The 10,000-nt window shown below is 36.1% G+C and overlaps 1 non-coding gene across 1 annotated transcript; it reads left to right on the top strand.

Moving 5' to 3' along the window:
• Positions 1-5,787: 5,787 nt before the first annotated feature.
• Positions 5,788-5,859, top strand: TRNAH-GUG. The gene has a single exon. It is a non-coding gene; the product is annotated as a tRNA-His (tRNA).
• The last annotated feature ends 4,141 nt before the right edge of the window (positions 5,860-10,000 follow it).

The raw sequence follows: 10,000 nt of genomic DNA, 5'->3' as shown, positions 1-10,000 counted from the left end.
TATGTGAGTTGGTTGGGGAGAGATTGTCTATTGAGTTGGTTGAGGAGAGATTGTATTCTAGATTTGTGAGTTTGTTGAGGAGAGACAGTTTAGGAGAGAAAGAAGGGAAAATTATTATTTTAATTATTTAATTATTTACTTATTATTATTATTCTTTTTGGTGTCGTTACATGATCCATACTCTAGTTGGTGATCGTTGTCTTACTTTTTGTTGTTCTGTTCTTGGTTCGTTCTCTAAGACAATCCTTTTGGAATTTATGGTACTAATCATGAAGCTGAAAACCTTGTGTCCAAGGCTTCCTACTTTTCAACCGATAGAGTCTTAACCTATGTCCAAGATTTCATGTGTTCCAAGCGACGTAGTTTGAACCTGCATCTAAGGCTTGCCCTGCGATACAATCTGCAAACCTATGCCCAAGGCTTCACGCGTTCCAAGCGGCATAGTTTGAAAACCTATATCTAAGGCTTCTTACATTCCAAGTAATGAAGTCTAATCCTGCATCTAGGGTCTAAAAAGTCATATGCACCCATCATATTAACAAGCATAAGTTATTCTAAATGTTATAGATTTATAATGAATTCTTTAGAAGGTTCTAGAATTGTCTTGAGTCTTGAGGTGTTTCCTTTACGTGTTTTTTTAGGTCCAAACTTGGTTTAGGTACCAAAATTGCTCAAATCCACTTGAAATCTTGAAACCTTCGTGTACTTGGGAATAGACCATATAAGAAGTAGCAAATCATTTGGAGCATTGTCTAAACCGTAAATATCATAAATAGTCCTAGGGGCATTTTGGTCATTTTACACCTAATTTTTTGTTTTGATACTTAACATTTTTCTGATGACTTTAAAACTTCAAAAAATCATTAAACATCATAAAATAAGAACTACTACAGAATTTCGTAGCATTTGGATGTCATCTAGGTCATGAACCGAAGGTAAATTATCTTAGGGGCATTATGGTAATTTTACACTGTTTCTTTGTTTATCTACTAAACCTTATCAAATGACCATAACATTTCATATATAGTCTTAACATGCTATGATATACTCAAAATTAAAATATCATAGGCAGTAGAGTTCATTTAGTGGATCATTTTAATGTTACTTAAATCTCAAGAAATTTGATCGGTTCAAGGCCTTAACTCATGATTCTTTGAGTTTTTCTTTCATATATCATTAACTAATACTTGGTTTAAGGTTCATTCAGAAATCCAAGTGATTCCTACTAGTATTTCTTAAGAAAATTCCAAGGTAGCTACTTACCTCGACTGTTTTTTAAACATTAGTGGCTATAGTTTATTGGTAAGAATTCCACGTTGTGGCTGTGGAGACTTGGGCTTGAATCCCAGCAGCCACATTTTTCTATCCTATTCCAAGGCTTCATACTTTCCAAGCGATAGAGTCTTAACCTACGTCCAAGGTTTGCCTTGTGATACATCCGAAATACATATGCCCAAGACTTCATACGTTCAAAGCGGCAAAGTCTGAAAACCAAAGCTTAAGGCTTTATACGTACTTTCCAAGCCCTGTGATACATCCGAAATACATATGCCCAAGACTTCATACGTTCCAAGCGGCAAAGTCTAAAAACCAAAGCTTAAGGCTTTATACGTTTCAAGCACATAAACATATGTACTCATAATAATAACAACCATGAGTTGTTCTAAAAAGTCATAGAGTCATAATGAATTCTTTAGAGGGTTCGAGAAGAGTCTAGAGTCGTTAGGTGTTTCTTTAGGTATTTTTTAGTTCCTAACTTGGTTTAGGTTCCAAACTTGCTTTAATCAACTTGAAATCTTGATCATACTGTCATGTCCTTAGGAATAGGCCTTATAAGATGTTGCAAATCATTTGGAGCATGTCTAAACCAAACTTGCTTTAATCAACTTGAAATCTTGAACATACTGTCATGTCCTTAGGAATAGGCCTTATAAGAAGTAGCAAATCATTTGGAGCATGTCTAAACCGTAAAATATCATAAATAGTCCTAGGGTCATTTTGATCATTTTACCCCTAATTTTTTGTTTTGATACTTAACGTGTTCCGATTACTTTCAAACTTTAAAAAATCATCAAACATCATAAAACAAGAACTACTATAGAGGTTCATAGTATTTTTATGTCATATAGGTCATGGACCGAAGGTAAATTATCTTAAAGGCATTATGGTAATTTACATTGTTTCTTTGTTTACCTACCAAACCTTATCCAATGACCATAAAATTTAATTTATAGTCTTGAAATTCTAAAATATACTCAACATTCAAATGTTGACTTGGATCTTGATCCATATTCTTGTTCTTGATCGTTGTCTTATTTTTTTTTTTTTTTTTTTTTTTTTTTTTTTTTTTTTTTTTTTTANAGAATGTTTGCTTAATCCACCACACCTAAATGGTGTGAAAGTTATCTTATTTATAATCAAATAAATTACAAAGATATGAAAAGAGTAATAAATGGAAATAACAATATATGAAAAGATGCCTATACTAAGAAGGCAAATATCTAGATATTTGCTTATAATAAAATATTAAATATGATATATATGGTAAAATATAATTTAGTACTAAATATCCTTAACACCCTCTCGCAAGGTGAGCGTTGGATTTGAATGAATGTGAAGCTTGGATCTGAAAAATTCAAAGAGAGGTTGAGAAGCACTTTTCATGAAGATGTCAACAACCTGGTTTAGAGGAGGCGTAGAGAAACACTTTTTTGTCCATCGAAAACTACAGAGGGATCGCCGCTCAGCGGCGATGCTGCCTTGGCTTCGACGAGAATGTGTAACCCATGAAGAGGGATCGTCGCTCAGTGACAATGTTGCCTTGGCTCTGGTGAGAATATGTCTATCCCAAAAAGTAGAAGGAGAAATCTAGAGCAAGGGACAAAGACAATGTTGAAGCCGGAAGAGTCGCCACAGTGGGTGAAGGAGCCAATTTTGGCGAGAAGGGAGGCGACGACTTGGTTGGTGAAGAGGCCAGTGCGGCGCCTAGATTCCAAAGGTAAATCTTTGCAAAAGGTCGATAGGTTTAGGTTAGGGTTTCTGTGAAGAATGAAGGGAAGATTGGGAAGAAAATGAAAGAGACTATGTTGGTGGAGGGAAAATCGATTGTGTTGGAAAAGGTGAGGTTGTATGTACAGAGTATGGCGAACGGTGATTTGGAGGTCAAAAGGGTGGAGTCGAAGAGAAATCAATCGACTTCGCATGTCGCAGCCATGGAGACTGCCCCTATGGCGTCAAAGCGAGCTGGGGTGGTGAAGAAGAGAATGAGTAGGGGATTCAGAATCCATTGAAAATAAGGGATCGGGATTGCTAAACCGAAAGGGTTCTAATACCATGAGAATGTTTGCTTAATCCACCACATGTAAATGGTGTGAAAGTTATCTTATTTATAATCAAATAAATTACAAGGATATGGAAGGAGTAATAAATGAAAAAAATAATATATAGAAACATACCTTTAGAAAGACAAATATCTAGATATTTACTTATAATAAAATATCAAATATGATATATATATATATATAGTAAACTATAATTTAGTATTAAATATCCTTAACAGGATTGATAGCACTAGTCATGAAGCTGAAAACCTGTGTCCAAGGTTTTCTACTTTCCAAGCGATAAAATCTTAACCTACATTCAAGCTTTCATGTGTTCCGAGCGACGTAGTTTGAGCCCGCATCTAAGGCTTGCCCTACAATGCGATCTGAAAACCTATGCCCAGCACTTCATGCATTCCAAGCGGCATAGTTTGAAAACCTATATCCACGGCTTCTTACATTCTAAGCCATGTAGTATAATCCTGCATCCAGGGTCTAAAAATTCATATGCACCCATCATATTAACAAGCATGAGTTGTTCTAAAAAGTCATAGATTTATAATGAATTGTTTAGAAGGTTCTAGAAGAGTCTTGAGTCTTGAGTCTTGAGGTGTTTCCTTTACGTGTTTTTTAGGTCCTAACTTGGTTTAGGATCCAAACTTACTCTAATCAACTTGAAATCTTGAACATACCTTCTTGTCTTTAGGAATAAACCTTATAAGAACTAGCAAATCATTTGGAGCATTGTCTAAACCGTAAAATATCATAAATAGTCCTAGGGGAATTTTGGTAATTTTACCCCTAATTTTTTGTTTTGATACTTAACGTTTTATGATGACTTTAAAACTTAAAAAAATCATCAAACATCATAAACTAAGAATTACTCTAGAGGTTCATAGCATTCGGATGTCATCTAGGTCATGACTCGAAAGTAGATTATCTTAGAGGCATTATGGTAATTTTACACCGTTTCTTTGTTTACCTACTACACCTTATCCAATGACCATAAAATTTCATATATAGTCTTAACATGCCATAATATATAAAACATTAAAATGTCATAGGCAGCGGAGTTCATTTAGTGGATCATTTTAATATTACTTAAATCTCGAGAAATTTGATCGGTTCAAGGCCTTAACTCACAGTTCTTTGAGTTTTTCTTTCATATATCATTAACTAATACTTGATTTAAGGTTCATTCAGAAATCCAAGCGATTCCTACTAGTATTTCTTAAGAAAATTTCAAGGTGGCTACTTACATCGACTGTTTTGTAACATTTGTGGTTGTAGTTTAGTGGTGAGAATTCCACGTTGTAGCCATGGAGACCTGGTCTTGAATCCCAGCAGCCACATTTTCATATAATTTTTTTTTTGATCGTTGTCTTATTTTTTCATATCATGTTCTGTTCTTGGTTTGTTCTCCAAGACAATCCCTTTAGGATTTATGGTACTAGTCATGAAGCTGAAAAACCTGTGTCCAAGATTTCCTACTTTCCAAACGATAGAGTCTTAACCTACGTCCAAGGTTTCATGTGTTCCAAGCGACGTAGTTTGAACCCGCATCTAAGGCTTTCCCGGTGATACGATCTGCAAACCTATGCCCAACGCTTCATGCATTCCAAGCGGCATAGTTTGAAAACCTATATCTACGGCTTCTTACATTCCAAACCATATAGTCTAATCCTGCATCCAGGGTCTAAAAAGTTTTATGCACCCATCATATTAACAAGCATGAATTATTCTAAAAAGTCATAGATTTATAATAAATTCTTTAGAAGGTTCTAGAATAGTCTTGAGTCTTGAGGTGTTGCCTTTAGGTGTTTTTTAGGTCCTAACTTGATTTAGGTTCCAAACTTGCTCTAATCAACTTGAAATCTTGAACATACCTTCATGTCCATAAGAATAGACCTTATAAGAAGTAGCAAATCATTTGGAGCATTGTCTAAACCATAAAATATCATAAATAGTCTTATGGACATTTTGGTCATTTTACCCCTAATTTTTTGTTTTGATACTTAACTTTCTGATGACTTTAAAACTTCAAAAAAATCATCAAACATCATAAAATAAGAACTACTATAAAGGTTCATAGCATTTGGATGTCATCTAGGTCATGAACCGAAAGTAAATTATCTTGAGGCATTATGGTAATTTTACACCGTTTCTTTGTTTACCTACTACACCATATCCAATGACCATAAAATTTCATATATAGTCTTAACTTGCCATAATATACTCAGCATTAAAATGTCATAGGCAATGAAGTTCATTTAGTGGATCATTTTAATGTTACTTAAATCTCAAGAAATTTGATCGGTTCAAGGTCTTAACTCACGGTTCTTTGAGTTTTTCTTTCATATATACTAATACTTGGTTTGAAGTTCATTCAGAAATCCAAGCGATTCATACTAGTATTTTTTAAGAAAATTCCTAGGTGGGTACTTACCTTGACTATTTATAAACAATTGTGGCTGTAGTTTAGTGGTGAGAATTCCACGTTGTGGCCGTGGAGACCTGGGCTCGAATCCCAGCAGCCACATTTTTCTATCTCTACAGCTTGTTAAGATAAAATCTTAACCTACATTCAAGCTTTCATGTGTTCCGAGCGACGTTTGAGCCCGCATCTAAGGCTTGCCCTACAATGCGATCTGAAAACCTATGCCCAGCGCTTCATACATTCCAAGCGGCATAGTTTGAAAACCTACACCAAGACTTCCTTCATACATTCCAAGCGGCATAGTTTGAAAACCTACACCAAGACTTCCTTCATACATTCCAAGCGGCATAGTCTAACCCGCATCTTCTAGGGCTTGCCCTGCCCTACATCCAAGACTTCTTACATTCCAAGCGATGTAGTCTAATAGTCTAATCCTGCATCTAGTTTGCCCTTAGATACAACCGAAATACATATGCCCAAGGCTTTATACGTTCCAAGCGGCATAGTTTGTCTACCAAAGCTTAAGGCTTTATACGTTTCTAGATTTACTCCCAATTAAAGTCCATAAAGGTCATGTCATCGGTGCATAAGATGAGCATGACTTCCTAAAAATCGTGAGTTGGGTACCCATAATGTGGTGCAAGCATCTCATTTAGGTGAGGAATATATTAGGCCAAACATTGTTGAAAAAGATTGAGTTGCTATTTTTATGTTTTAGTTCCTGAATATCATATCACTGATATGATCTTATGCCGATATCTCATCATAGATATGATCTTATGCCAGATTCTTTGTTTTGGTATCAGACAAGATGACAAGACAGTTTTGTTCAACCAGCAATACCAAAATTTGTTGGTCACTACAATCATTGGAGCATGTTATTGGAGAACTTTCGTCGCTCTAGAGAATACTGGAAAGTAGTTGAGTCTGGGATTTCTGCTGTAACAAATAACGCTAATTACTCATATGAACAGAAGAAGGAGGTGTCAGATTAGAAATTGAAAGACTTAAAGTTAAGAACTACCTTTTCCAGGTCATTGATCGCTCAATTCTGGAGACTATTTTGGATAAAGAAATTTAAAGGAATTTGGGATTCAATGAAAAAAAATTCCAAGGAAATACAAGGGTGAAACGAGCACAACTACAGGCTCTGCGCAAGGACTTTGAGACCCTTCATATGAAGGATGGTGAGACTATTTCTGATTTCTTTTCTCGTATCTCACCATTGCTAATAAAATGCGTTTCCATGGTGAAAAGATGAGTGATGTTAGCATTGTTTTGAAAATTCTGCGCTCCATGGCTTCAAAGTTTGATTACGTGGCTTGCTCCATTGAAGAATCCAACGATTTGGACACCATGACCATTGATGCATTGCAGAGTAGTCTATTGGTTCATGAACAACGTACGCAAAGACATACTGTGGAGGAGCAGGCATTGAAGATTACTCTTGACAGCAGTATAGGGAGAACAAATCGTGGATGTGACACAATTTGAGGTAGAGGACTGTTGAGATCACGTATTTGTTTAGATTGCTGTAAGTTAGTATCTAACTAACTCTCTATTAGAGTTAGAAGTTAGATTTAGTTTTTGATTTGATTTAGTTTTGGTTTGATTAGATTTTGTTTTGATTTGTTTACTGGTTTGTTATCAGATTTTCTGCAGATTTGTAGGTAGATTTTCTAAATATCTTTTTGTATTCTCTTGTATATATATAGAGCATTTTTGCTCTTCATAATTTAATCTTCTCATCAATCATTCAATAACTCACTCTTTCACTAACAATTGGTATCAGAGCTATCTTCTTAAGGGATCTGTGAGATCAATATGGGAGGAGAATCCAGTTTTTCCGCTGTTGCACCACCAGTTTTCGATGGAGACAATTATCAAATGTGGGCAATTCGTATGGAGACTTATTTGGAAGCCTTGGATCTTTGGGAAGCAATAGAAGAGGATTACGAGGTCCCTCCGCTTCCAGCAAATCCTACTATAGCACAAATCAAAGTACAGAAGGAAAAGAAGACAAGGAAATCAAAGGCGAAAGCTTGCCTATTTGCCGCTGTATCTCAAATGATCTTCATGCTAATAATGTCCCTCAAAACAGCAAAGGAAATCTGGGATTATCTCAAGGCCGAAAATGAAGGAGATGAGAGGATTCGTGGAATGAAAGCCCTAAATTTGATTAGGGATTTCGAGTTGCAGAAGATGGAGTCTGAATCGTGAAAGAGTACTCTGATAGACTTCTCAACATCGCCAACAAGGTGAGATTGCTTGGTTCTGTATTAAATGATTCCAGAATCGTTGAAAAGCTGCTAGTCACTGTTCCAGAGAAGTTTGAAGCCACTATTACTACTCTCGAGAACACCAAAGACTTGTCAAAGATTTCTCTTACAGAGCTCTTGAATGCTTTACAAGCACAAGAGTAAAGGAGGTCTATGAGGCAAGAAGGGGTGATTGAAGGTGCCTTACGTGTTAAGCATCAAGACAGCAGCAGGTATAATAACAACAAAAATTTCAAAAATCAATTGACGTATGGAGATTCATATGTCAATTATCAAAAAATAGAAGGAGGAGGTTTCAAAAAATCCTATCCACCTTGCCGCCATTGTGAGAAGAAAGGTCATCCACCATACAAGTGTTGGAGAAGACCTGACGCCTTCTGCTCCAAATGCAATCAACTTGGACATGAAGCTGTGATCTGCAAAGCCAAAGATCTGGTGAAAGAAGTAGATGCACAGACTCCCGGTTGTTCAATCATTTTATAACCAGAGTCATTCTTTGATAAATGATCACTATGAGTCAGACTCAATAGAATTTGATCAATCCTTTTTTCTGTCGTTAAGGTGGAGAACTGAACCAAGAATTCTCTTTCTTTATCATCAATCCAATCACTGTTCGAGACCCAGGATTCTATTTTATCATCAATCCAATCACCGTTCCCATTTTTGATTTTTCTTATCAATGAATATATCTCTTTACTTGTATGACTTAGATGTCTTGTATTTCTCGAAAAAGCGATTCGATTGATGGGATTGTTGATCAAGAAGAAGAAGAAGAAGCTCAATTGTGTATGGTCACTTCTTCCTCAAGCAAAGAATCAAGCGAGAGCTGGTTGATTGACTTTGGGTGCACAAATCACATGACATATGACAAGGAGTCTTTTGAGGAATTAAGAGACACCGAAGAAGATAAGAGAGTGAGGATTGGCAATGGTGAACACTTGGAAGTCAAGGGTAAAGGCACAGTAGCTATAACAAGTTATGAAGGTACAAAATTTATTCCAGATGTTTTATTTGTGCCTAAAATTGATCAAAATATCTTAAGTGTTGGTCAGTTACTTGATAAAGGCTATAAAGTGTTGTTTGAGAATAAGCAGTGCTTGATCAAAGATGCTAGTGGCAAAGACTTGTTCAATGTCAAAATGGAAGGAAAAAGCTTTGCTCTAAATCCGACGGCCTTTATATCCAGAGTTAGTACCATTGAGATTTGGCACAAAAGACTTAGACACTTTCATCATCAAGGTTTGCTTCAGATGCAATCAAAGAAACTAGTAGAAGAACTCACTAACACTGATGAGGACATGCCTCCTTGTCGTACTTGTATTTTTGGGAAGCAACATAGGCAACCCTTTCCTAAACAGGCATGGAAAGCCTCGAAAAATTGCAACTGGTTCATACTGATTTTTGTGGTCCTCAGCGAACACCATCATTAAATGGTAATCTTTATTACATTGCTTTTATTAATGAACTAACAAGAATGTGTTGGATATTCTTGCTGAAGCAAAAGTCAGAAGTTGCGGGTATATTTTGGAAATTCAAAGCCAAAGTTGAGAATGAAGGTGCATGCTTGATTCAGACTATAAGATCAGATAGTAGCAAGGAGTACACTTTAGAAACTTTTAACAGGTTTTATGAAGAGGCTGGAATTGAACATCAATTGACAACACCATACACTCCTCAACAGAATGGCGTCAGTGAAAGGAGGAATAGATTCATAATGGAGATGACGAGATGCATGCTTCATGAGAAGGATCTTCCAAAATGTTTTTGGGGAAAAGCAGCAAACACTATTATGTGCTTGCAAAATCGAATTTTAACAAAAGCTGTGAAGGACCTGACACCATTTGAAGTTTGGTATGGTTACAAACCTTCTTTAAAGTTCCTTAGAGTATTGGGGTGTCTTTACTTCACTTACATTCTACGGGTCAAGTTTGATAAGCTTGACAAAAAGGCAGAAGCTGGCATTT

This window comes from Cucurbita pepo, chromosome LG07, assembly GCF_002806865.2.
Source record: "Cucurbita pepo subsp. pepo cultivar mu-cu-16 chromosome LG07, ASM280686v2, whole genome shotgun sequence".
NCBI lineage: Eukaryota > Viridiplantae > Streptophyta > Magnoliopsida > Cucurbitales > Cucurbitaceae > Cucurbita > Cucurbita pepo.
This window is presented reverse-complemented; position numbering and strand designations above follow the sequence as displayed.